Here is a 27,799-nt window from a genome sequence, read left to right on the forward strand (position 1 = left end):
TGAGTTGTTGCTCTGCTTTATTCTCTCTGCAGGTTTGTGACAAAGCTCCTGGAGGACCTGGTTTTCTTTGTCGTTGACATTCCCAACAGTGGGCAGGATGTTTTGGAGATTATGGTCAACAAGCCGAACAGAGAAAGGCAGAAACTCATGAGAGAGCAGAACATCCTCAAACAGGTCGGCTTTCACTAGCGGATGCAGTTGATGTGTTGGTTTTTAATGTCATTTTCAGTCCAGGAATCTCCCTGTTGCAGATCTTCAAGCTCCTTCAGGCGCCCTTCACAGACAGCGGCGACGGGCCGATGCTGCGGCTGGAGGAGCTGGGGGACCAGCGCCACGCGCCCTTCAGACACATCTGCAGGCTCTGCTACAGAGTGCTGCGCCACTCCCAGCAGGACTACAGGAAAAACCAAGTACGCTGCTCACCGCGACTCCACTCTGCCCCTCACACACACTAGAGTTTTTCTGTGCAGAACTTATCTCCCGTTCCCCCCGGTTCTCGCAGGAATACATCGCCAAACAGTTCCGCTTCATGCAGAAGCAGATAGGCTACGACGTGCTGGCCGAAGACACAATAACCGCTCTGCTCCACAACAACCGGAAGCTGCTGGAGAAACACATCACCGCCGCTGAGATAGACACGTTTGTCACGCTAGTGAGGAAGAACCGCGAGCCGAGGTGAGGCTCGCTCAAACCGGCGGAGCCTGGCTGCCTGAGCAGAGCTGGCACCAAATGAGCTGCTGTGGCCACTTTGGGTCAGATTTGTTTGTATAACAGCTTCAGAGGAATGTAAATCTATGTAAATGTATTCAAATATGTGCTGCGAGAGTATGAGTGGAACTGCTTGTGCGTGACCTTGGCACTGCGGGTAATTTGCTGACAGTTGGTACGAACCTCTGTTGTGTTTGGATCTCGCCAAACGCTGCTAATGACATGAGAATCGGGCTAATCCAGAAGTTTCATAAAGGAGGCTTTTACATCCCCAACTTTTACCCTAATGTGACACGACAGCAGCCATTAACGTTTGGATGCATTTTTGTATTTGGACGTAGAGTTTAATTCGCTTTTGCGCACAACAAGATTCTGAAAGTTTCTCTGAAGTTTTGAATAATTCTGGCGTGATGGCATCACACAGTGCATACCTTGTGAGCTGTTCCACTTCAAATAATGATGTTCTGTTGGGTTTGCAAATAATGAATGTCAAGGCGGCTTTCTTAGTTTTCTGACATGAGACGTTATCCTGCTGAAAGCTGCCGTTAGAGGATGGTGCACTGTGGCCGTGAAGGAATGGACATCATCAGCAACGACCTGCACATGTCCCACAATGTTTAAATAATGCCTGTTTTTTGCTAAGTGGTCTAAAGAATGCAGATGAAATATTCCCCACTTAAACACACCCACAGCAGAGGACTGACTTGCTGAAACTTGGCAGAATGGATTCATGCTATCATGCTGCTTTTTATTCAACATGTGACACTGATAAATGAATATTACAGTAGAAATCAATAGAAATCAAGCCCTGCGATGTATTTAAAATGTCTTATTGTTTGCTTTCAGGCAGACTCTTTTGCTTTCATTAACTGACAGGGATGCCATCTAGTTTGATCTACTGCTCTTTCCAGAATATCTGCCTTCATAAAGTCTGATTGCTTAAGCTCTAAATTCCAAACCAGTGTGGTTATATCCTTCTTACGTCTGCTTATCGTCAGCAGCACACTGGACCTTTATTTTCTCCAAGCATTAATCCTAAATGCAGAAATACAACAACTACAACACTTTTAGCTTAGGGGCCAACATACAGCCCAATTTCATCTTGAGTGAGCCGGACCGGTGAAATAGCACCATATGGTCTTGACATTTGAATTTTTGAATGTTGTGGCACTGAGTCGACATACACATTAGTTTCAAAGTACATTTTAATTTTTCTTTTTGAAATTTGTAAAAAAGAAAAGTACTAAAATTTCAGAATCAAGCCAATTTAATGATGCTGTCTGGTGTAAAGGTTCTCCTGTAGATGTGGTATTATGCTTATTTTTACAAATTTACCCTTTGTTGGAAATTCAGTCAAGTGGTTTCTTTGGTGGTTTGGCAGGCGGGATCAGAGCCTCTTGTGGGCTGGGTTTGGCTCGTGGGATTTCTGTTTGACACTCCTGCTGTAGACAGAATATGAGAACAAAAGTCAGTGCACAAATACCAAAGCTTTTTTTTAATTTGACCTTTATTTTTCCAGGTTGTTCTTTGAGATCAAGTGATCTTTTTTTACAAGTAAAGTCAGGCCAGAATGACAGCATTAAACAAATAGTAGAGATTAAATCATGAAGAGCGCTCCAGGCAGAATGATCTCTTCAGTAGCCATTTTTTAAAGACTTTAATATTTAGAAAAAAAGAAACTGACATATTGTAATTAAGAAAAATATTTGATTTTTCTCGGTGTGTAGGTTTCTGGATTACCTGTCAGATCTCTGCGTGTCCATGAACAAATCCATCCCTGTGACCCAGGAGCTCATCTGTAACGCAGTGCTGGACTCCAACAACGCCGACATCCTCATTGAAACCAAGTACGGAACTCGTTTCAGTCGTTTATGAGGCTTTGTTAAAGTCAGACATGTGGTTTTGGAGTCAGCCTTTCGGCTGTTTTTCAGATTGGTCCTTTCGAGGTTCGAGATCGAGACGACGGCAAACGGGGAGAATCCCGTCGAGGCTGAAGATGAGGAGGAGGTGTGGCTCTTCTGGAAAGACAACTGCAAGGAGATCCGCAGTAAGAGCGTCCGAGAGTTGGCCCAGGATGCAAAGGAGGGTCAGAAGGAGGACCAGGAGATCGTCAGCTACTACAGGTCAGATCTTTAGCTTTGATTAGTAGAGTAAGGTTACACGCTAAAACTTGAGGATGACATTTTTTTAAGTAGCCCTGGATGAATGTTGCATTGTTCCTGTAGGATTAATGGAAATGTGCTGACAGGTGCCAGCTGAACCTCTTCGCCCGGATGTGTCTGGACCGTCAGTACTTGGCCATCAACAAGATCTCAGGCCAGCTGGACGTGGATTTGATCCTGCGCTCCATGTCCGACGAGGACCTGCCCTTCGACCTGCGGGCGTCTTTCTGCCGCCTGATGCTGCACATGCACGTGGACCGCGACCCCCAGGAGCAGGTCACGCCCGTCAAATACGCCCGCCTGTGGTCGGAGATCCCCTCTAAAATCGCCATCGACGAGTGAGTTGACGCGATGAGTTTCCCAGCAGGGCTGGTCTTGTCCTTACAGAGATGCGTCTCTCAGATGTTAGTTTTCCTCTGATTATTCAGCTACGACAACGACGGCACCACCAGAGACGAGATCAAAGAGCGTTTCTGCCTCACCATGGACTTTGTGGAGAACTACCTGAGAGAGGTGGTGTCGCAAAACATCCCCTTCTCCGACAAGGAGAAAAACAAGCTGACTTTCGAGGTGATAATGCGCCCACAGCCACAGCATGATCAGATCCTCACTCAGGGTTCAATCAAATTAATTGTTTTTTGTTTATTTCGCAGGTTGTCAACCTGGCGAGGAACCTCATCTACTTTGGTTTCTACAACTTCAGCGACCTGCTTCGACTGACAAAGATCCTGCTGAACATTTTGGACTGCGTGCACGTCAGCACCATTTACCCCATCAACAAGATCGAGAAGGGAGAGGAAACCAAAGGTAAACATGCCTTCCTTCAGACTCAACATGTCAATCTTCCTTTTCATTTTTTAGTAATGTGGAAGGATTACTATTGCAACAACACATCATCAGTAGGGTAAAACTAACCTGTCTCACGACGGTCTAAACCCAGCTCACGTTCCCTATTAGTGGGTGAACAATCCAACGCTTGGTGAATTCTGCTTCACAATGATAGGAAGAGCCGACATTGAAGGATCAAATGAAGGAAAAAGAGTGAACTGACTTCCATTTTTTAGTGTTTCTTTGGCAACAATTCATTGCAAATTTTTACAAGTCAGACTCTTTAGGATCCATTTATAAATTTCAGACATAGATTTTATTCACAAATCTCCTCAGTTGACTGCATCTCCTGTTCTGACTCTCCGTCTGCGCTGCAGCTGGCAGTAATGTGATGAAGTCCATTCATGGAGTCGGGGAGCTCATGACGCAGGTGGTGCTGCGGGGAGGCGGCCTGCTGCCCACCACGCCGACCCATCAGCCCGAGGGAGACGTGGTTAAAACGCAGACCGAGCCGGAGAGAGAGGACATCATGGTGATGGACACCAAGCTCAAAGTCATTGAAATCCTGCAAGTAAGACAACAGGAGGGAATGTTTCTCCGTGAAGCCGCGCTCTCAAACACGTAGTAACACTTTCTCTCTCCCTTCAGTTTATTTTGAATGTGCGACTGGACTACAGGATTTCCTGCCTGCTCTGTATCTTTAAACGAGAGTTTGATGAGAATAATCCACAAGGAGAAAACGCTGCCAATCAAAATGGGAGCAATAATGTCGCCAATCCAATGCCAGGTATAAAACTAATCTATTAAAAAGAAATAGTGTGAATTGTGTTGTTAACCTGCTGCTGACAAACACGTCCTCGTATCACTTTTGACCAACTTCAGGAAATTTTGACTTTGAGAACATCGAGGAACAGGCAGAGGGGATTTTTGGAGGAAGGTAACGCAGATTTCTTGTATTTCCAAAGCTGATTAAGAGGCTGCTAACAATCTGAAGTAAGCTGGCATGAAATTAAAGGTAATTTGAAGTGACGTTGATGTGCCTGTGGCGCAGTGAGGAGAACACTCCGCTGGACCTGGACGACCACGGCGGTCGCACCTTCTTAAGGGTCCTGCTGCACCTGACCATGCACGACTACCCGCCCCTCGTGTCTGGAGCGCTTCACCTGCTCTTCAGGCACTTCAGCCAGAGGCAGGAGGTCCTGATGGCCTTCAAACAAGTGAGCCTCTTCACACTGTAAACCTAACATGTAGCACACACCTCTCAGACAATACCTGTGTCGCGATTTGTGATTAAAGCTCAGGAAAACTGATTTCTTTAATTAAAATTCAGGTCCAGCTGCTGGTCACCAGTCAGGATGTCGACAACTACAAGCAGATCAAGTCGGATCTTGACCAGCTGCGCTCCATCGTGGAAAAATCTGAGCTGTGGGTTTACAAGAGGCAAGGAGAGGATGGGATGGACGGAGATGGACCCTCAGAGTCTGACAGTAAAAAGAAGGTACACTGTGCAGACCCTGAGCGTCAAGCTGTTATCGGTGCTCTGAGTCCCTGATGTCGAATCGTGTCTCTCTTCCTCTTCAAAAAGAGAGCAAGCACCATAAAACGTTATTTTATATTCTAAATTATTTGCTTCAAGACTGTGAAGCAGGCTGAGGTGTATTACATTGCCTAAAAAGAAACGATTAACAAAAACAATAAAAGGTAAAATTCTGCGCAAACGTGTGCCCATGTGTATAAATTAATATATTCAGAATAATAGAATTGTAGTGAAACCAACACACAGCTGAAATAACTGGACAAACCTCATCAATTTATTATGCAATATGAAAGAAATACAGCTAAAAGGAGGGTTCGGGTGAGGATGTATAGTACTAGAAATAGTATAATATAAATAGAAACAATACACAGACATAAAATTGCACTGCACCACGTAATAGTCAGACTAAAAAGTGACTTGACAACTTTCATGCTACTCATCTCAAAAGATGCAAACTTCACTGTGGTTTTTAACTGATTTTTCTGGGTTTTTTTTGGTTTGTTTGTTTTTTTATTAAATGTGTCAAAAATCAGATTGTATTCCAGGCCTTCCTTTATTCTCCACTTCTTATTGAGGCCTGCGCTGAGCTGTCAAACTGTGTAGCCGAAGTCGGCTGAGTAAAGAAAAGTTTGACGAAGTGTGAAGGATTAATCGTAACTCATCATTCTGCAGGGAGATTCACTGGACAAGAAGAAGACAGAAAACACCAGCAGCTACAACTACAGAGTTGTCAAAGAGGTGATTTGGTCTTCTTTTTTTCATATAAGGAAATGTCCTTATTATAACTTTCCAGCTTTTGTGGCTTATCGTAAAAGATCTGCTCACTGTGCGCTCTCAGATCCTGCTGCGCCTCAGCAACCTCTGTGTTCAGGAGGGAAGCTCAGGGAAGAAGAGCAAGAAGCAGCAGCAGCGGCTGCTGAGGAACATGGGAGCTCACAGCGTGGTGCTGGAACTCCTGCAGATCCCCTACGAGAAGGTGCCACATCGAAGCTGATTATTGTCTGCGTATAGAGATACACACTGATTCAGTTGGAAGAAATCCCTCTTTTTTTTTTTTTTTTTTTTATGTGCTGCAGGGTGAAGATGTCCGGATGCAGGAGATCATGAAACTGGCTCATGAGTTTCTGCAGAACTTCTGTGCTGGGAACCAGCAGAACCAGGCCCTGCTCCACAAGCACATCAACTTATTTCTCAACCCAGGGGTGAGTAATGGAGCCACATCGTTAAGCTGATTAATTCCTCATAAAACTCATGTCATTCTCTTCTCTGCTCAGATCCTGGAGGCCATCACCATGCAGCACATCTTCATGAATAACTTCCAGCTGTGCAGTGAGATCAACGAGCGCGTGGTCCAGCACTTTGTCCACTGCACCGAGACGCACGGCCGACATGTCCAGTACCTCAAGTTTCTGCAGACCATCGTTAAAGCCGAGAACAAGTTCATCAAGAAGTGTCAGGACATCGTCATGGCAGAGGTCTGTTTCCTCACATTTCATGCAAGAGTAATGCAAGAAAAGGATGAAACCAGTTATTCGGAATCGATCATCTCCGCTCTCTTTCTGCCCAGCTGGTGAACTCAGGCGAGGACGTCCTGGTCTTCTACAACGACCGCGCCTCCTTCCAGACCCTGGTCCAGATGATGCGCTCGGAGCGGGACCGCATGGATGAGAACAGCCCTCTGATGTACCACATCCACCTGGTGGAGCTGCTGGCCGTCTGCACCGAGGGCAAGAACGTCTACACCGAGATCAAGTGCAACTCCCTGCTGCCCCTGGACGACATCGTCCGGGTCGTCACCCACGAAGACTGCATTCCCGAGGTGGGACGGCGATACAGCCTCGGTCAGCAGTCCACCCGTCGCCGTCCCGCCTCGTTACGTTTCTGTGTTTGCGTCCCGACAGGTGAAGATCGCCTACATCAATTTTCTGAACCATTGTTACGTCGACACAGAAGTGGAGATGAAGGAGATTTACACGTCCAACCACATGTGGAAGCTGTTCGAGAACTTCCTGGTGGATATCTGCAGGGTGAGCCTCCGGAGGGCGTCCTGCCCGTCACCAGCACACACAGGAAGTGTGATCCGGTGGCGGCGTGTCGCGCTAATGCGTCTCCCCTCCTTTCTTAGGTGTGCAATAACACCAGTGACAGGAAGCATGCGGATACCATGCTGGAGCGTTACGTAACCGAGACGGTCATGAGCATCGTCACATGTTTCTTCAGCTCCCCTTTTTCTGACCAGAGCACGAGCCTCCAGGTACAGTGGACCGCTGTCCAAATCGTGTCGTCAGCACTCCTGTCTTTACATATTGACCGTTTTTGAGTTTTAAAGTGTGAAACAAGAGGACTGCTCCTCAAATGCACATCCAATTCTTCCTTTTTTGCTTAGATGGCTCGTCGTATGTATGTAAGTAGCGATAACTCTTCCCCTCGGTGTTGTTTCCAGACTCTTGGTCGTCTTCCTCATCAACAGGCTCTGAATGTGTAGAAATATTTACTGTGTGGGTTTTCACATTATCATAGCTTAGTCAGCGCGCACACTTTGCTTTTCCCAGATCTGTGGGTGTGTTGCACAAGGTTTTTCTGGGACACGGTGCAGACGATGTGCTGGTGCAGTGCAGCCGCACCGTATCTTAGATTTTTGATGTAGCCATGTCTTGACGCCCACGCCTTTCCCAATAAATCATGACGACTGCTCCGTACAGTTTCCCTGTGCTTTTGTTGTGCGCACACTTGCCCACTTCATACAACCCCGCCATGTGTTTTCAAGAGCTGTTTGTGTCGAGTTGGTTTCAGTCGGATCTGCTGATTCCCCTTTTATGTAACCGTTGGTACTTTTCTGAGAATTCTGCTTAGCTGAGGTTGAACAAATGCATGGTGACGCGACAACCCTCTTCCCTCTTCTCTTGTAACAGGCCGCCATTCTTGGCAAGATAACTGAGGTATTTATTGTATTTAGGCCGGGTAGAAATCGGCTGTATTTTTCGTTCTCACTGTTTTGCTGTGTTTGTGTTAGAAATGTCTGAATATGGGCCTCTGACCCACTGGGCCTGGAGCTTTTGGTGCTTCTTCCATAGATTCCATAGTATCCTCACGTTCTCATATCTACCACAAATGGCTTCACGGGTTCTACCAAATCACTACAAAGCCACTCTTGAATATTTCTAATTTCTCACCCTATCTATTTATCTCCTTTTTTTTTCTTTTTTTTCCGTTTCTGATTCAGTTTCTTGTTGTCTTCCAGACTCGTCAGCCCGTGTTTGTGCAGCTGCTTCAGGGAGTGTTCAGGGTTTACCACTGTAACTGGCTCAACCCGGTTCAGAAGGCCTCAGTCGAGGCCTGCATTAAAGTACTCTCAGACGTTGGTAAGATATTAATGACATTTTGGGCTCGTTCTACTCCTTTCCTGTCCACCACACTTAACCGTCGGTATCTGTGTGTCCATTAAATCTCCTCTCCGCCACCTTCTAGCCAAGAGCAGAGCGATCGCCATCCCGGTGGACCTGGACAGTCAGGTGAACAACCTGTTTGTTAAGTCCAATAACGTTGTGCAGAAGAGCATCCTCAACTGGAGGCTGTCGGCCAAGAACATGTCCAGACGGGACTCGGGCCAGACGACCTCTAAAGATTACAGAAACATCATCGAAAGGCTGCAGGTCAGAAAAACCTTCAGTGCATTTTGCCCGTGTCTTGTAGGTGATTGAATTTTAATGACTTTGTTTTTTTTTCAAGCGGGAAACTGATACAGTGGCAAAACCTCAAAGAGCATGTTGCAGTCAGCATTTAACAGCAACAAAAACAAGCAAAGCAGACTGAAAACAGCAGCAGTAAAAATTAAGCTTTGTTGGAAAAGCTGCTTCAAATGTGAATTCGAACGCTCTCGATTCCTGCGTGAATACAGGAGGCTGGTTTATGGTGGGTGACAGAAGGGGCAGTAATGACTTCTCTCAAGTCCATTAACCACACATCTGACTGTGGAACAGGACATGTCGTTCTTTGGGCGCTGGTCGGATGGCTTTCTGCACCACAGTCAGCCCAACAGGGAGAAGCTGGAACGAAATAACCTGCAATTACCCGAAAACACCAAACGCACAGCATGCACATGCAGCTTCTTTTGGCTGTTACGCATTATTAGATAAGCGGGGAACATTTTTGACAATGCAGATGCATTCATGCTTAGCTTAAGAGTCACAATAGTATCTCACTATCCAAGTAGCCGGCTGACACATTTCAAATCTGATGATTAAATGTGATAGAAGTAACTGCAGAATCACATTGGGGGGGAAAAAAAGGCTTTTCTTGGCAGTAAAATAATGTTAATTGGAAGAAAAAACTTAAAATACAAAGAAATCATCATCTTCTTCATGGTTTGTATTAGTTGTCAATGGTATTCATACGTATTGCAACACACATCAACAGTACTACAGTATCACATGTTGGCTTTATCGTGCAGCCGTAGTCGTGTCCCAGTTTTTCTTCTCGACTCTTGCATCTGTTCAAAGCATTTCGCCTTCTGCGTATCGAAAGGAAGTGGGTTACATGCACTGTAAACGTGGGTTTCTTTTCTGTCTCACCCCAGACTCCAAATCTGACTTACTACACTGCAGCTTCCTTCCTCCCTTCTAAAGAACAATTACTCAGCAGTTTATCACGCATCTCGAATACTCTTAGGAGCACAGAATCACGCGTTTTCTCTGTAAATATGATGCAATATGAGTCTGTTAAACCTGTATGTGATTAGATTGTCAGATACCCTAGTTGTTGTTTTTAACTTCATTCCAAACGCCTTCATTTTTTTATTTTTTTATTTATTTATTTTTTTTTTATAGATAATTTGCATTGTAAAGTGGAATTTGACACCGCAGGCTTATTAAAACACTGAGAATAAGGAAGACATTTCAGAAGGGGCTTTTTTTTTGTTTGCTTGCTTCAACACTAACAAGGTAAAGTTTTTTTGTTTTTTTTTCCTTCTGCCCCGGCGGATGATGTTACATGGGAAACTGCCAGCGCGTTCTTATTAAAGGCACGATGTGTCACACATCAGAGTGTGTGCCTTGTTCAGCCATGCCCCGTGTGTCTTTACTCACTGTGTAAAACAGGCTGCAACACTCCAGAGCTGTTCACCATGGTTAATATGGCCAGCGTCACGTAACGCTGTTGGTAAAACAAAACACAGACGGAGGGATTTCTCATAACTTCCGTCAAAAAAAAACAAAAAAAAACAGCGTTTTCAGTAATAGGCCAAGCCGTCACTCCCTTTTTCTGTCGTAATGCGTGATTCAGTTTGCACTGGAAGTCTGGAAAGTCACTGACCCCCCCTGCTTCAGTTCAACCATTGTCTCTGCTGACACAGGAAACAAACAGTTATGAGCCAAGCCTTGCGTATTCTCACAGTTGTCCCAATTACTTTTTTTTCTGAGCACACTCATGTGATTTACAGTCTTTCTGTTGCACGTTTGAGTTTTGCTTTTAAATTGTTCCTTAACTAGAGATCTTCATCAAACACGTTTATGTATTTCACATGGTGTTCGTGTAGTTAAGAATTTACTGTCTCACATCATTTTTCACTATGTTTTTAACAATGATTTGTAGAAATTTGTAACTCTTTAACTATAAGTAATGGAACTTTACGATCTTACTTATTTGATTTAAAAAAGGCAACTATTATGTTTTAGTTGTTACAATGCTCCAATATTGCATTTCAGCAATAGAAAAGCCCCTGACTAGTATTTTGAAATATTTAAATTCCCACTTTGCTCTATTTAGTGATTTACATATTTGGTATCACAGGTCCTGTAGAGCAGACGCCAGTGTGAGGAGGCGTTGTTTATAGTTGCATTACAGACTTCAGGAGAAGTAAACACTGTAATTGGTGCTATTGAGTGATTAAACATTCAGCTTATAATAAGAAAAGCGGCAAACAAACCCAGAGGTGACCTTGTTTCTTTTCTCCCTGCTGATGAGAGGCTATCTCGGCTGTGCTCTGCAGGACATCGTGTCGGCGCTGGAGGATCGTCTGAGGCCGCTGGTCCAAGCGGAGCTCTCGGTGCTGGTGGACGTGCTGCACCGTCCCGAGCTGCTCTTCCCCGAAAACACTGACGCTCGCAAGAAATGTGAAAGCGGAGGATTCATCTCGAAGTGAGCGCACACAGAGCGATAACATGGCGGAACAGAGCTGGGCGCCGTCTTGGACTGAGAATCTATTATATTACTGTACAGCAGGACCACAACCAGCACGATTTCTCTTTGAGTGGACTGGAGTTCTAAAATAATCCATCTATATACACAGAGAGGTTTGAGAGCGCGGTGACAGTGGAAAAACCTTTGAACAGAGGAGGAGGTTGATGCCACCGTCTCTCCCCAATCTTTTTTTTCCCCTGCCAAACAAATTCTTAAATCCATCTTCAAAGCATCATGGTCAATCACACTGACCCCCCGTGTGACCTCCCATGTCACCATGCGGCTCGTTAGAAGGCTAATGAACCACACTCTGGGTCCCCCGAGGGTCATCGGCTTGAGAAACTTTGGGTGACATACCCAAATATTTGAAATACCTGAGCTGCCACCAATACAGTGAAAGTCGTTAGAACACATTAGAGTGATCCAGAGTCACCAGGACCTGAGCTGACATGCAAATGGCTTTAAATGTGGAATTTCACTGATGTGTGTGTTTAACATGACCTTGTGCTGGGCATTATTACATTAGATTTTCAGAGAATCTGGCAGAACAAAGAAGTCCTGCAGGGATTATAGTCTCTTAAAAAAAAATAAAACAAAACTTTCAATTTTCCCCAGTTTTGGGGAACAGCTGTGATATTTCCACTTCTCTCACTTCATAAAAGGTCTGCTGTCACTGTACTATTTTCCTTCTATTTACTGCTGAACAAACTGTATTTGAAAGACCCTTAGAGATGCTTTCAGGCTCCTACCTTCCCAGTCTGTCGTCTTGGGCTCAAACAAACTCGTGTTTGAAAACGAGTTTTAATTAGCTGTGCTGTGATTGTAGATGAATTTAAAGTGGTGTTCATTTGGGGAAGTGGGTTTCATTGTGTGCGGTGTTTTTCCTCTTTCCTCGCCTTGAACAGGCTGATCAAGCACACGAAGCAGCTACTGGAGGAGAACGAGGAGCGTCTCTGCATCAAAGTGCTGCAGACTCTGAGGGAAATGATGACGAAGGACCGCGGCTACGGGGAGAAGGTAGACCCCATCCAGTTCCGTTTCTCACCATCTGTTTGTAGTTACGACAAACATTCACCCACACATGAATTAAGGAACAGAAAAAAAAAAAAACATTTTTGACATTTCTGAGACATTCTATTCCTGCAAAAACTTACAGAAATAATAATAATAAAAAAATAAATTAAAGCAACGGGAAAAGTCAGAAGACTTGGAGAGCTAATTGGTTTCTTTGGGAGCCCGTAGCGTGTTCCACACTCTGAGGACTTACACACACGTATGGATCAGGTGTTCCATCAATCGGAGCAGTTTGTGAATCCTTTTGTCTGCTTTGAACATGGGGTTCATAATTTAAATTCTCCAGCAAGGAATTCCCTCGTTGCTTTCTTCTTCAAACACTTGACGTGGCTCCTGACCGCACGATGAGAGCGGCGGATTATTAACAGTATTAACAATGTGCATGTTCTAACACTGAATCAGTCCTTCACACATCACTCATAAGTTACTGATGATCTCTCCTACTTGTGTTAAGTAGGCGGTATCACATCTGTCTGTCTATTTTCAGTTTAAAGTTTCATGGCTGAGCCTTTGACGACCTGCAGCGTTCCGTGGCTTTGGTTCATGATTGGCTCATGTTGCAGTTTTCTATAGGTCGCAGAGCTCATTAGCCACATTTCTATGCATTTTTCAATCTCATCAGTAGTGTATTGAGTCACACCGCCGCTGAACTCATGTTCAGTTGTGCAACAGTAGTTTTCCTGCTCTGCCCAGGTAAACCACTGAACAGTTTCACTTGTTTAGAGCAGTGACGTCGGTTAAAGATCGTGACCTTCAGCCCTGATATTTCTTCTCTAGACTCTCATGTCAAAGCCACGAGACAGATGAATCAATATTGATCTGTTTTTTTTTTTCCAACCCTAACACTACAGTTCCTACTAACTGAACATGCTTTTGGTGTGTGTGACCGGCTTCACATTTGCACTTGTGACGCAGCTTGAACTCACTAATCGAGCCCTACTAACTCTCTGCCCCCTATACTTCTTCTCTTCGCAGCTGATTGCCTTTGATGATGAGATGGATGTGGCTGAGGTTGATCATTTTATTCTCACTTACCGCTGTGATGTTGTCCATCTTGATTTGTCTCCCACTAACGGCGTAGCCATTGCTCGTGCTCCATGTAGACTCCTCTAGCGTTGGAAGCTCCATCCGTGACGTGTGCCGGCAGCTTAGCCCATCCCTCCCCGCTGTGTGCCTGCTAGAGGTGCTACTGATCATCAAGTGAAGGTGTAGCGTACCGCTGACATGTCTAGCTCACGTTGTGCAGTGTGCTTGTGCGCTGTGCCCACACATGCCGAGTTTATGGAGTACATGGGGGCAGACGGCATATTTCAACTTCACACTCGAGCTTGTGTAACATAACACACAGAATCTCAGTGTTGCATTTCAACACACATTAAAATATTTAATTAGCATTTATCCTATTTTAATTAATATCATTCATTTGATTTTTCAATACAGTAGAATAATTTCAAACAGCAACAACCTGAAAATGATCTTAACAAACTGAAGTTATTAAGCACTCACAGAAATTGGCAGTCGGTGCAGATCTGGTGTAAATGTGACTGCAGAGGGTGGAAAGAGAAATGTGAGACAGCCGGTTACTCTGAGTGTCTCTCTGATGAGAGTCGGCACATCCACCCAGACTAAAGTCATCTCTTCACGGGCCGGTGTGCCAGCTAATCCTCGCTTCTCTGTTGCTCTTCAGGAAATAATCCACTTCATTATCTCATTATTTAAAAGTGACTTAGCTGCTGAGTTTGCAGATCCTGACAAACTCGTCAGAAATTAGCTTCAAGAGGGAAAAAATGGCAAACTCAAACTAAACCCTGCTCCACAACTGTGATCATGTTTGAACTTCAGGAGAAGCTCAGTGTGTTCATTAAAAAGAAAATAGACCTTTGTATTTTCCTCAGTCTGGTTTTAACATTCTGTTACTTTTGAATTGTTTTGCTGACTTACTTTAGTGTTTACTTGTTTGTATATAATATATGTATATGTATGTATATGTATGTATGTGTGTGTGTGTGTATGTATATATATATATATATATATATATATATATATATATATATATATATATATATATATATAATTTTTTTTTTTTGTTTTGTTTTTTTGGGGGGGTTAATTCTCTTTGATTCTAACAGCAAGAGTAAAAATAAAATCATCTGTTTAACTTGGTAAAACATCAATTTAGAAATTATTTAAAAGTTCTATTCTAACACACAACCTTATAAATATAAGTTCACAGTTCTTGGAAATATAAGAACTTAGAGGAACATGTGGTCGACCTCTCCAACTAGATAGTTCACCCTAACCTACAAGGCAAGGGCTGACATACAGGATTTACCATTTGAGCAGGGCTTTCCCAACAAATCTAACTTAAAATGAAAGAAACTACCCCCAAAAAACTGCTGTGTAATCGAGCCTGGATTTTCTTTACACGGTCTTTAAATATTCAGTGATGTTGTTCTATAAAATATTTTTTCTCTGAAAATGATTCTCCAGATGTCAGTAATGTTTTCATATTCTAAAATGAGTTCATGATTTGTACAAATACACAGAACGTAATGTCACTCTCTGTTGTTATTCCCGGCGGTGATCCAGCCATAAGACCTGCTGTTCCTAACTTTCTTGTAACTCGGTGTTACACGCTGTGCGGCCCGTCGATGATGGATGGTGGTCAGACGGCGCGTTTCTCCTCTAAGCCCTTGGCCGCCGTCACAGGAGCAGGTGTGAGCGTATATATAGCGGCGGGGCGGGGGGGTTCTCCGTCTCGCAGAGTCACAACACGGGGGACGGGAGTGCGTCTGGTGGCCACGACCCGTGGCCTTTAAGGGAGTGGACAGAATAGGTCTCTTCTTTCTGTTTGCGATCGTGACTCAGAGGCCATCGGTGCTACACAGAGGAAAAGTCGCCCTGAATGTCTGATGACTCAAAATGAAAACAAACAACCTTTTGTGTCGATGTCTTTACGATCAGCCTGATGCATTTTATTTCAACGGCAGGAGGAATGCATTTTCTCATGATTCCAGTGCTGGTAGACATTTACAGGCATCGCATCCTTCGGTCTATTTTTAAACCCCGTCTGATTTTATATCCTAACGTCGTGAAGCTTTTCGGCCTGAGCTGTTGCAGCTATCTTGAAGCGTGCTACATTTACCCGCCCAGATAGATTTCACAAGTTAACCACTGGCCTTTTCACTGCTGCTGGAGCGTTTTGGAATAATGGACGTTATAAACACGTTTAACATCTCACGCGATGTTCCCCATTGGATCGACACTCGGTGTCTTTAAAACATAGTAAAGCAACAGTGTGATCGTATCTATTTTAAAGTATTGGAATACTCACACTGGGACTGAAATTCTTCACATTATCACCTTCCGTCAATAACGAAAGGGTTTATCCTCCTCTGCAGTCACAGTGATTTGGTTCTTTTTGCTTGTAGATCTGTTTAACTGTGTAAGATGACTTTGATGGCTTTGATTTTTTTTTTTTTTTTTAAAGGAATTTCTTCAGAGGAGCAAACACAACACTGAGACCCGAGCTGAGATATCAGTGATGCTGCCCGTGAAAGATGGCAATTGTTTGTAATGCAGCCACTATGAAAGGAGTTTTTTTTTTTATTATTATTATTTCACTTTCATTCATCATATTTAAATTGGCTTCATGTTGAGTTTGGCGTTATTTTCTGTTGTAATTGCTTCGATTTGCAGGAATGTAGACATTTTCATCATGTGTACTCTATGCCACAACAACAAAAAACACCTTTAGAGTTTTAAGATTATTGTGGCTTCGTTTCTACAGTCTGGTCCAATCAATATGAACCTGGGCTGTTTGCGGCCCCTTAAACCCCAAACCAAAAGCAGAAATGAATCGTGTTCTCTAGAAAGTAAAAATGTAAGTGGACATTTAAAGTAGCTTCTTTTGAAACTGTCAATTTCGTTAAAACTGAAAGTGGACGTGGGGCCTGCAGGACTGTCAACACCGAGCAGTGGGAAGCAGGCCAGCGGCGCGAGAGGAACAATATTGTGGTGCTATTGTGTGCGAAGGAAGTGGACAGTGGTGTTAGGTGGGGAAGTGGAGAAGGAGTTGGAAAGGGTCTTTCCAGAGGTTGCCAGGAAGCAGCGTGCGGTCTGAGTTTCTCTGTTATGTCTCTGTCTTGTGCTCCCTCCTCCTCCTTCCCTCCCTCCCGGTTGTACATGTCGCCGGGTACTGAAGCGATGGAAATCCCCGGCTTCACGAAAACCAGGGCTGTTCTCACAGAGCAGCTTTGTGTTTCATCTGCGCCTCCCACTTATCTTAAGAATGCGCCACACCACACACACACACACACACACACACAACACCACTCCCCTGATTCTTCAGCACATGCTCGATGTCACTCATTCATGCACACTCTAACATTAACTGCAGCATGCGGCGCCCTGACTGACAGCTGGCAGCATGTGTGTTGATATTCAGATGACAAGAGGACAGGGAGGCCGAAACCCCGACTTCCCCTTCAGCCACCGGGGACATAAACGGCCATTATGCCTGTTATGTAACCCAAGTGTTGAGCCCGCCGCCCTCCGAGCCCCTAAAACAGTCGCCCACCCAAAGATCTCGAGGAATGGCTGCAGCTGTCACTTTCACTCGTATCTGACGGGCTCCGTCATGCTTCTCTCTGCCTCTCACACTCTCTGGATTTTACATATTCAGAGGGTGACCGGAGAGCAGCATAAAGCAGCGCGACTTTTCACCTCTTATCTCACGCTTCCAGAAATAGAAGCGAGCCTGCTGGACTCTGTCAGACCCAAACATTTGTTGGTTTGTTTTCATTCTTTCGGAGGAGATGGAGATGATGTCTGGGAGAGTCAGGTTTGCTGATGATGACTATTAAAGGGAATATTTCTTTTGCAGGTGCTACCGCACTTGCCTCAGTGTGAGCACATGTTTCCAGCCAGCATCAGCTCATCACTGGTACCAATTGCTATGTTTGGCATCAAATTTCTTGTAATCCATTTCCTCCCTCCTCATTGTGCATTTTCCCCCGCCACAGACGACGTCTTGATTCCCCTTTACGCTGCAGCCCCGCTCCACGCTCCCCCAGTCGCCACTACACCCCAAACACCTTTTTGCCAAACCAGCCTCGGATAGCTTCCTCTTGTCCCTCGGTATCCTCCGCCCGCTGACGCGGAGGAGCTCTGGGGGCCCGGAGGCTGCGCGTGTCTTTCCGTCAACAGGGGGAGCTGCAGCTGTTCCCCAGCCAGGACGCAGGTACTGTCCCAGTTTTCTCAGCTCCACGCTGCACGATTCTTGGGCCGCGGCCAGCTCTCAGGCAGCCGTTACATAAGAGCCAACATTTTTTTTTTTTTTTTTTTTTGCCCCTGTGTTTTTTCTGGAATTTTAAACTCTCCACCGCTGTGTGACCCTTCACTGGTAATTGGCAAGTAAAAGTGCAGCAGGCACGTCCTCCAGGAGACGGTCATCAGCAGTGCGCTTCGATCCAGACGACGCGGGGGAGACAGGGAAACCATGGGAAAGTTAAGCTCTTACTCGGAGCAGTGAATGGGTCTGCTGGCCACCGTAGCACCTGTTAATTATTCAGGTCTGCTGCTGTAAAGGACAGATTGTTAAACGAATCCTTCCCTGTGGCCTTATTACTTAACTCTTGTTTTGTTTAATCACCAGCAGTTTCCTTCACGATTTCCCTGTGAAACCATGGTGAAGCACCTCTCGTGCCTCAGCCTTCCTGGATTATTCTTTGCTGTGCTTGATGGGAAAAAAAATAAACCCTCTTCCTTCAGTTATTTTAAACAGAGAGGCTGTTTGAGTTCCTTATATTTAATGAAACAGCCTTTCCTGGTCACTGAACTAGTTTGACCCAATCTGTATCCACAAGTGCCCTGAATCAGATTGTGTGTGTTTGTCTGTCGCTGCCCCTGCAAACATTTTGATCACACATTCCAGGAACGCCTGTGGAATTAGAGTGGCCGATAAGCCGCTGACATTGCTTTAACGTGACAAAACGAGGTCAGATCATAGTGGCTGTCGTTATTCCGCAGTACAAAACTAAGCTACAACCTGAAGGGGAATTGGAAGCCGCTGTAAAGTTCAGTGTGTTTACGTTAACGGAGGGTTTGGTGTGGGAAATTCCTGTCCAGTTGCACTATTAATCACCAAAAAGCAATGTGACTGGGTCACGGAGGAAGACGTATGCCCATGTTAGGCTGTTGTTTAGTCTTGCTTCTGTCTTTGCAGTGAGGTTTTCTCTGCATACGTGCGTGTGCACGTACGTTTGCTACCGTTATGTTCATAATTTAATTTCTAATTTCTGGCTTCCTTTTAACTTCTGTATAAAAGCCTTTGTGTGTTATAGGCCGTCATTAATCTTTATATGATTCATAAAGGGACTTATTGTGCCAAAAACTGTTTACTACCTCATAATATTAAATAAGGAAGAAATAAAAGTCAAATAGAAAATGTGTTTTAACTTTTTTCCTTCAGGCACTTAAAGTTATGTGCTCAGATTAGTTTTATTGGTTCAACTGAGCTACCTTTATTCATTTCATTTGCTCAAATTATACAACCTACAGTTGTTTTCTGTTTTATTTATTATGTAAAAGCTCTGCGTATTCATTTTAGTCAGTTTCGTTTGTTTTGTTTTTCTCTTATGATACTGAAACGACACCTCCAACTCAAATAACGGACTTTTTTCATACAGTTTAATTTTTTTTTTTGTTTCTTTATGTTCAGTGAAGTCTATTTTTATGTTATTTTATTTATTTGTCACACTTTAGTTCTATTTAACTTTAGAGATTCTTTTTCTAAATAATAGCCTCGTCGGCAATGATTTTTTTTTCTTCTGTAAAGACAAACTTATTGATGGCAACACGCTGTGTGAACGCAGTGTTGGGAACAAGCAGCCACACAGCTGGAGCTCATATGCAAACTGCAGAATACTCGGTGAGCTGCTGTGTTGTGCTGTGACCATCAGTCTGTGGTGAGGTGGGAATGTATACCACTGTATATCACTGTATATATTTTTATTTTTTTATTTTGCACACACAGCTTCTGCTTTCCTGCTGCAACTTAGTGCTGCTTATTATACATGCCGTCTCATTAGGCTCATCCCATGACGACTAATCACATGAGAACATTTTCTTTTTTTGGTGAGAAACAAAAAAAATCAGCTCAACGTGTTTCTGTCTGCTTTAAGTCATTTAGGATGTCCGCTCCTGCATGTCAGAGATATTAAGCGATGCAGCCGCGTACAGAAAGGCTTCTCGGCAGAGTGTTAGTTATTGGAGGCAGATACAGCACAACTAATTCAACATCTTCTAACCTAAACTAACGCCATCCTCTTATCTCCAATCAGCTGGCACCTCCGCCTGAGCCTGAAGTCCCAGCTGAGGTGTGTTATTGGCCGCTCAGTACGAGTCACTGCTGATCAGAGAATCACCTGTTGTGTTTGTGCACCGACTCCCTCCCAGTGTTAGACTCCCGTGTGTCTGAACAGACGAGAGCCTCCATCCATCCCCTTGCATTTCAACCCCCCCCCCCCCCCCCCCCCCCCCCCCCCCCCCGGTGGAAGTTAAAAACGCGCTGCGTACCGGCTCTTGCTGTGCGCCTCCTCCCACTCCCCTTCCTCCTCCCGCCTGCCTCTTTCCTTCCAGCTCTTTGCTTTTTGAGCAAAGTCCAGTTTCCTGACCTTCTTTCAGTGGAGTGGTGATCCGGGAGGGAGGGGGGGGGGGGCAGGCTGATGGGAGGGAGGCAGGCAGCAGGGAGGGCGGGGGGGAATCACGGGTGAGGTAATTTTCCATGCCAGATTGGCGCTTACTGTATGTGTCAGTAGCTCACAACACCATTATGTAAGACAGATCTGTCTTTCTCTTTTTTTTAAGGCCTCTTTCTGGTGGTTTGTGTTTCTGCCCTTCCAGCAGCTTGTCATTCTCTCCTGTAAATAATTTAGGCGCTTCAGCAGCTGTGACTGTAAAGCAATGAGGGACTCACCGCATGCAACAGAGTCGAAAGTTCTCAGCGTCCCACTCTGGACTGTGGGCCTTTCATATTGCCTTTTAAATGTCAGAACTCAACTTTTAAAGAGGGTTAAGAGATAATTGAGTAGGTATCAGATGTTCCGTAATGACTGTCAGTCCTCCCTTGCATGAAGCCTTGCATGACTTCGACTTCACATCTTCTCCGACACAAACCACTTCCCTCTTAACTGCATGATTGAATCTGCACTCAATTTCCTGCATGCTTGAGAAAGTAACTAATTTGCACTGTATTAACGCCCTATTTTCTTTTCTGGTTAATTCCCCCCCTCTTTCCTATACCTTTCTTTTAAATTTTATTTACTTTCTTTCTTATATTTTTTTTTTCTTTTTTTTAATTTACGCTTTCTGCTAACTCACCTCACCTTTAAGGAGCTTGATCCCAACCAGCCACTGAAGCAACTGGAGGATCAGAGGAGGGTAGGTACAGAGCTTGGTTTTGCTGTGGTCTGGTCCCGGCTGTTGCGACGGCCTCACAGTCGCACTGCTTCCACAGCACGGCCCTCTCTTGCCCCCCTTCAGCTGTAGGATATGTAACGTGAGGCGAATGATCAGCAGGGGCGCTTCACCTCCAGCTCTCCTCGTCTCCCGATGTGCGCTTCTTTTTTTTTCTTTTGCACAGAGGGATCCAGCAGCTGACAGTGCTGCAGTGATTTACACCCAGACAATGTGGCATAACTCTTCATGTCAGCGTATGTTAAAAAGACAGAGAGCACGGTGTCGCCTTTGAACATGGCTCCCTGAGGTCAGAGGTCGCGGGTCAAAGACGTGTTTTATGTCTGTTTTCCAGAAGCTTGCCGGCCTGTTGGGGTTTTTTTTTAAACGGCTCGCAAAATGGTTACAAACGGAAAACAGCAGTTCAGCTTACATAAACAACTTTGATTTCTATTTGTAACCATGCGGTAGCCTCCTGAGACCTTGCTCCGTCTTTCTCGCGCTTTACTGCTTTGAGCTACTGTACTTATTCCTGTTGTATTATCCTGGGCTTTCCAGTGATACAAAAAAAAAAAAAGCAAATCGCTGAAAAAAGAGAAACTAAGTAACTCATTTCCTGGTAGGTCCCTGGAGAATAGTTATTGCGTCATTAGAATATTTTCAGTGTGGGACTCACCAGTAGGTTACATATCACAGATATGAGGGGAAAGTTCTGAGCAGAGCTCAGAGAGGAAAATGATATTTCTGAGCCGTGGTCGGTCTCCTGGGGCCATGGGGTTCATTTTGGTACATCTATCAGCTGTCGGAGCTGGCTAGACGTCTGAGTCAAGGGATCTGTAAAACCGGGGTGTCCCAGGTCTGCAGTGTCTGTTTAGAGTAACGGGTTAGAGGAGAAGGTCCAGGCTTATTGATGAGGCTTCATCCCTGTGGGTCAGTGGAGGAAGCGCTGTAACAGATGGAAATAAGATGGAAATAAGGTTTCAGGACACACAGTATTTTGCACAGGGGGCTGCAAAATGGAGGATTTACGCACCATTAGGAAGATGCTAACAATGTTATAGCTGATCGGTGCACATGTAGTATTTTGGTTTTAATCATTTTTTTAAAAATCCAAATTTTTTTGTGTTGTTAAAATCTTGGATGAAACCTGATCGCGACAATGTTCATGTTGCATTTGAAGACTCTGTTTAGATTTCTGAGCGTTTCACTGGGACTGTTGCAGAAACATGAGAAACCTGATACGCCATACAAGCGGACAGTGGTCATATTGCATGTCATGATCCAGTTTACTTCAATTCTTTGAAATTCATTCAAGTTAAAGTGACCAGAAATACTGACACATCGTTGTTGGTTCATTCATTTATTAGTTTTGCTAACAAGGAAGGATATGACTACTGGAATTGTGACTGATATTACTGTCTTGTACTTCTATATTAGCTCTGAGACATTTGGTTCCAGCTACTTTTCTGTCATTAAACTGAAACTTCGTTTCCTAACGTCTATCTTTCCTGACAGGGCGAGGCCTTGCGGCAGATTTTGGTCAACCGATACTACGGCAATGTCAAACCTGGCCCGAGGAGAGACAGCCTCACTTCCTTCAGCAACGGCCCACTGAGTCCCGGAGCTCAGGGAAAATCGCCCACAGGTGTGTGTCGCTCTGCTCTGTCTGTCTGTCTGTCTGCGCTGTTATACTCATAAAGTTCCGTTTGAACTCACTTACTTGAGGAAACTGGGTCAGCGCTCCATTGAGACGCATCCCTCATCAAGCGATCTTGAAAGATAGTTCGGTTTGACGACCAGCTGTACGGCAGCCACCAGAGAGTTACTGTAGTCATAAATACTTGGAAAAATGTCTTCTTTTCTTTTGAGTCGTGCATTTCAGGAGACTAAATCCAGGGGAAGAGTCAAACTAAAAAGATATTACGTGGCTGCAGCGCTGCACCAGCAAGCAGCCAGGAAACGGCTGTATAGTGTGATTCATAAAGCTTTGGGGGGTTTTCAGCTGCCTTAATGCCCGTGGAAATGTTTTCATCATTGCCAATGCAGGATCTGCTGCAGAAAAATAAAAGGTAAAAGTGCTTGAGTTCAAATGTGATGAACGGTTTAAAAGAAGTGGCTGCATTTGAGATTATGATGATTTTTAGTGATATCTTTTTAGTAGGACTGTTTTTTTTGTTATTTGAACATTAATTTGTGACAGGCTGATCATAAACAAGCATGTGGGTATCTTCATAAGTAAAAAGTTATTACTTTTTTGTATTTCAAAATAAATTGATATATTATTGATATTTTTTTTTTACATTGAGTAAGTCATTCAAATTACAACAATTTAGAATGGTAACACTTTACTTGAAGCCCCCCTGTATAACACATAAGTACATTTATAGAGCATTATAATGCCATTACAACACGTGTAGCTATAGTTATAAACATTCATAGATGATCACAATGCCAGGACCTAACCCTAACCCTAACCCTAATCCTATGCTGTATAGTGAGTTACAAAGCATTGTGATCATGTAGGAGTGTTTATAACTACTTATAATGTGTTACACCGGGTGCTTCAAGTAAAGTGTTACCTTTAGAATTAATGACTGTACATTTTACTGCGAATCTGATAGTTTGATGTACTTTTCATGCCAGAGTTGTTCATTGGATGAACAAAATACTAATAAAAGTTAGTGACAGTCATTCCTGTAAGGTGGGTTGAATCTGCATTGATTGGTTGAATCTATCTGCATGCAGTGCATCAGGTACTCAATAATAACATCTGCAGAAGTTTTACATGCACAGAAAACATTTTGGTCCGATGAGCCAAGGCAGTATCTTCTCCCCTGGTCTCTTTATTTTTTTCCTCAAATTGGAATTGACAGTCAGAAATTCAATAAATCGTCAAAAAATGACATTTATTCAGAGCAGTGAGTTCCTCTGTCTCTCATCGCGGATGTGACTCATATTTCATCTGTAAAGGCACAGAGTGCAGGAGAAAGAAAAAAAAAAAAAACATGATCTAATTCACAGCCGTGGCCTTCTCCTCCAATAAGCCCTTGGACCTCGCCGGTGCCGCCGAGCGCGCCGGAGCGCTCCTCAACATAACGTAGGCCGTGTTGTTGCCAAGCGACCGGAGAGCCAAGCTCCGTCTAGAATGGGATGTGTTGTTGATTCAGTGGCTCGCCCAGCCCGAGACGGCTCTGATGGGTGCCGTTATCTCACCGATTCCTCCCCGGCTGGCGGGGAGCCGTCGGGGCGGCGGGAGCTAAAGCACCTCTGTGGATTGGGGAAGCACGTAATGCGATATCGTTACGAGCAGCAGCTGAATGAAGAGAACAGACACCTGTGGTTCGTCGCAGTTCCCCAACCTCCCATAAAGCTATAAACATAAAGTAAACCTCTTTAAAAGAATATGTTGTCACTCAATTTAAGTATAATTTCCATCATCCATCTTTTATACCCAACCTAGAAATGGGATGGATGAAGGATTAATGAAGTGTTACTTAGTCCCATTTGGAATATCTGGCCATTGGTCCACATCGGGAGGAATTACGGAAACTCAAAATATGCATTTGGTGATTCATTCATTCCCGTTCCCCATTATGTAACCTGTCTGAAGCTTCATGCATTTTAATGCAGAGCATAATCTGTCTCCCTGCTGTGGTCCCAGTCGTCAGCTCCGGGGTTGGAGGTCGAGGGGAGCTGAGTCTGGCGGAGGTGCAGTGCCACCTGGACAAGGAAGGGGCCTCTGATCTGGTCATCGACCTCATCATGAACGCCACCAGCGACCGCATCTTCCAGGAGAGCATACTGTTAGCCATCGCGCTGCTGGAAGGTGGAAACACGGTGATCCAGGTGAGCAGATGTTTAAAAGTAAAAATGCACGCACACACGGGAGAAGGTGTGAAGTTTTAACGAGGTTGGACACTCACACCTCCAGCCTGTACTTAAACAGGCGAAGTGAAAGCCGTCGCTCCAGGGAGTTATGAGCAGATTCTCAGCGAGGAGATCTTATCTCCGCTGTTTAAAGCCACGGTGTTAACAGTTGAAGGCAGTGTCGCCGAGACACAAGTGGCAACGGGGACTTCACACGAAAGGAATGTAACCTCAAACCTAGCCGCGGTTTGAAAAGTAGACTTCGCATCCGGGTGCAGAAAAACATCCTGACATGTGTGAATTGACACATTGCGGTAGGGTGGGGGGGGAGTGAGCGTTGACCAGAGAGGAAGAGCAACAGTAGCCTGCTGGGAGAGGTCCAAGCTGTGCAGCCAAAAACGTCATTGCCTCCCGGTCGGCAGCCAGGGGTTGCTACGGCAACCCCAACTCTTTGCAAATCTCACAGAAAGCAGGTTGAGAAGGGAGAGAGAGAGAGAATCGGTGTGTTTGTAAATGTATTACTTCAGCTTTGTGGGAAACAATACATGTCTGTGTGTTTTTGTCACATAACGTGTGAGTGTGTGTGTGCAGCTCGTAAGCTGTGTATTAGTGCATTCTGGGTTTGCGGTCTGTGTGCGTGTGTGCTCTTGAGTGTTGTCTTGCATAAACCGGCCCGTTGCATAATAGGCTTCCTATTTGCATAGTGTCGTTACTGACGAGGCCCGACTTCCCGACGTGTACACAAAGGCGCTCACATGACTCCTGTTACATAAGCCGCCTCTCTGCCTGGGCCAGTTACGCCCAGAGCCCGGGCCTTGACATTCCTACCGGACGCTTTTAACTGGGTCATGCTTCGCCGGTGGAAAGAGGGCAATAAAAGGCATAACCCCTCCGAGGCCCCAAGCAGAGATTCAGTAGATTTCAGAGACACTTTCCCGTTCTCAGAAGACGCGCCGTTTCCTCCAGCCTCCCTGAGGACACTCAGCTGGCTTATTGACTTAGATGTCATTTCATGGGCCGCCTGACCTTTAGTCGTCAGGGCATGAGGAAGACACTCCTGGAAAGAGCCCGTGGCATCTGTTTGACACAGGGCGAGGATCTTTTTTTTGTCCAGCTCAGGCCATTATGAAGACCTCTGTCCTGTCATGGAGTGATTTTTCTCTTTCTTCTCATCAGTCTGGCTGATACAGCTGTGCCACATTAAACATGCTGAATCATCACCAGGGTTTATTTTTAGGACAGGATTGACTCTGCCTGTATCGCACCAGGGCCTCCTTGGCAAGTGTTTAAGTCCTCCTGTGAAAGAGTGCGGCCAATTAATGCAAAGTGTAACTATGGGAATGGGAAAACCGAGGCCTCGTCTATACGTTTTCAAGTGAAAAATGCAAAATGTTTTTGTTTTTTTTTTGGGGTCTCCGTTTACACGACAACATGCTTAGAGTCCCTGTAAACAGAACTTTTTGAAAACGCAGCATGCACAGCATTCCCATTATTAATTGTTCATCCGCACATGCTCAGTAGATGGACAGAATCAACGCTGGCAGCTTCCAGAGTGCCGTGCCTCCCGGTCCATGTTCTCCTGGGACTGGGCGGTTTTATAGTGGGGTCACCTGGAACCGCAGTCCAGCTTGTGGTCAGTCCGTACAGATGCCTGTGTAGTCATACCACTTTATTGACCTCATCTTGAAGCGGACAAGCGGACTCTGTTGAAAAATCATCTCTGATTCTCAGTGACTTTAGAACATATCAGCAGATGCATCACATTTTCCTGTCTTACACAACATCTGGTCGCCGGCCCCCTCGCAGGACAGAAGAGTTCTTGTTGTCTAAATGAAAAGCAGGACAAAAACATGCCCACAGATTTTTTTTTTCTTTTTTCCAAGCAGTCTACTTGTTTGTTTCGAGGTAATTCAGCATTGTGGCCTTGCCAACCAAATTTCTGGGAAAAGGCAAGTGTACGAGACGCAGTTTGAGAGTTCTTGGTTTGAAAATGAGCTCATCCCGCGCCCGGAGTGGTCCGCTAGCTGAGCCACCTATAACGACTCTGAGAGGTCGAGAGTTAGTGAATTCATAAAGAAACCAGTGGGAGCGAGTCCTCCTCCACATTTTACCACCCGTGCTTTCCCCGGACATGTTTATATTTAGGCTGTAATAAAAGTTATAAACACCATGTGAGACATCAAGAGAGGAAAATTAACTTTGAATGATTGAAACTTTTATTAAATCTGATTTTAGTACATTTGCTGTGTTGTCTGTAATTTGTTTTGCAGGCACAAACACGACGTCCAGGGGATTTTATTAGCGGTTGTTGCCGAATTTGCATATAATGAACCACTTCATAGCGACTAAGGGATTTGAGTTTTCCTAGGAGGTCGTTTAAGAAAACTGGAAATATCACTCAGCAGCTGGCAAAAGAAACTAGGAAGTTTGCATTTCCTGAAGAAAATGCAAGTGTGAATGTCGAAGATTTAAACAAAAAGCTAAAGGACTGGTGGTTAATAATATTGAATGGTAATATATGCAGGGTTAAGCTAAGTGGTGGCTGGCGTTATGTAAAAGAACGTTAAAATCTAGATTATAGATTTGAAAGATAATATCCTGACGTGTGCAGCAGTACCACCTGACCCTGAACATACCTGACCCTGAACAGCATGTCAAACATTACTTATTGACCTACATACCTTGCCTAATATAACTGAAGGCTGCGGGACGTGCCGCATGCGAGAGAGATAACATATTGGCCGACACACGCTCACGCCCTCCAGGTTGTTCAGTGAGGACTGTGTCGCTCCTGCTGTGGCTCCGGCAGATGGATACGTGGCAAACGCACAACATATCGCTGCATGAAACCACACTCATCTGTGCACCCCATCAACACACACACACACACACACACACACACAGACTGCAGGATATACTTAGTCTGGAGAGCTTATTCCAAAAACAGCCCTCAGAGAGAGAGAGAGAGTGTGTATGTGTGAGTGTGTTT

At 44.7% G+C, this 27,799-nt stretch overlaps 1 pseudogene; it reads left to right on the forward strand.

Annotated features, from left to right (window-relative positions):
• The window catches only part of LOC115388303 (inositol 1,4,5-trisphosphate receptor type 1-like), an 83,562-nt pseudogene that overhangs the window by 24,077 nt on the left and 31,686 nt on the right, over positions 1 to 27,799 (forward strand).

Source organism: Salarias fasciatus, chromosome 5 (genome assembly GCF_902148845.1).
Source record: "Salarias fasciatus chromosome 5, fSalaFa1.1, whole genome shotgun sequence".
In the NCBI taxonomy this organism is placed as follows: Eukaryota; Metazoa; Chordata; class Actinopteri; order Blenniiformes; family Blenniidae; genus Salarias; species Salarias fasciatus.